The sequence below is a fragment of the Suricata suricatta genome, chromosome 2, assembly GCF_006229205.1.
Source record: "Suricata suricatta isolate VVHF042 chromosome 2, meerkat_22Aug2017_6uvM2_HiC, whole genome shotgun sequence".
NCBI classification, from domain to species: Eukaryota; Metazoa; Chordata; class Mammalia; order Carnivora; family Herpestidae; genus Suricata; species Suricata suricatta.
In genome coordinates, this window is record NC_043701.1 from 8,830,907 (window position 1) to 8,832,422 (window position 1,516).

General features: G+C 35.6%; 1 pseudogene; it reads left to right on the top strand.

The window, feature by feature from the left end:
* LOC115304394 overlaps positions 1-1,516 on the top strand; it is a 16,316-nt pseudogene that overhangs the window by 5,095 nt on the left and 9,705 nt on the right.

The window sequence follows — 1,516 nt, forward strand, 5'->3', positions numbered from 1 at the left end:
CTGAATTAATACATAATGATGCCACTTAATATCATTAAGACAAAATGGTTTTATGCAACTGAAAGGCACCTAGATGAAAAATAACGAGACAAAATAAAAAGCAAAATTGGAGCTATTATTTCTTACTCCAGAATAAATCCCAGATTTAGCAAAGATTTAGACATGACGATGAATAAAAATACACAAAAGGCTCCATTTAGGAAAAGCCTTTCTAAGCATCCCCTCAAATCCAGAGACTAAAAATCCCAGTATTGATAAAAAGAATAATATTAGCAATCTGTGGATGTCAAGACATTATAAACAAAAGGCAAAAATAAACAACTTGTGATAAATACCACGTATTCAAAATCCCGATTTTCTTTACAAGAAAAGGGCTTCAAAATTAGTGAAATGACAAAAAAAAACTGATAAGGAGAAAAAGTAGAAGGGTAAAAATCAGAAAGTTCCTTTGGTTAGAATGTGTAGAACACAATATCGATTGATTTTTTGCATTTGTTAGCAAGATGTGTCTTAAGAAATCAGAGAATCCTAAGAGAGATTATTTCTGGTCTAGGAACACTCAAAAACTTCCCCCTATGAAGTAATGCCAATTGCTTCTCACAAAAAGGTATCATAGGAATGCTCTGATTTCGGATAGCAGGGACTGACTCCCTGTCTTCCTCTTCTGGTGATGTTCGACCAAGTGCCCACACAACCCACTAAAATACACACACAAATACCCACACACATTAAAAATAATGCTGGTAAATGATCCAAAGGGATTATGGAAAGCATGCTATGATCAAGAAGAAGACTGATTCAGAAAAATGTATGAAAATCTATTCTGTGAGGTCTCTATCTGCAAACGGAAGGACACAAATACGCCTTGAACATGGTAAGGGCACGACCATTTATACAAATGAGTGATGATTAGATTTAATCACGCAATTTCTGGATGAAGCACAACCATTTGTGAAACTGAGACCTTTCAGTGGAAGTAGATGGTATGTAAGAGACTTAATAATACCCTTACATTACAAGGTGAAACAACTCACAGCAAGCTCTCTTTCTTCTCTAATCTTACTTTGTTTATTGTATAACTTTATCATTCCAGATGTTACTTAAGAAAATTTAAAAAATATATATATTATAAGGGACTCCTCTGACGGGTCCTCCAGGCTTCCTTGACTGGACTAATCCAGTAATACAATTTAGGATGTCTACAAGTTTGACAGAATGACTTATCATTCAGAGAAGCATCCATAGGTATTATTTTTCACTACTGATGATTGCGCAGCAGGGAATTGGATATTATGCCCCCTGACAGTTACTTGGAACAGAGCAATCCTGTGTTCTAGGTAAATGGGGAAGTGTACAAATCAGCAAAACTGGGGATAAGAGAGTGATTTGTTTGTGAATACTGGAGCGGCACTGGGACATTTATCTCAATGAACGTCCATGCCATCTCATATTTGTATCAGCCCAGGTACATGCAGTTTGTAAAGCTTTCTACCAGAAATTGGCTTTTTTTTTTTTT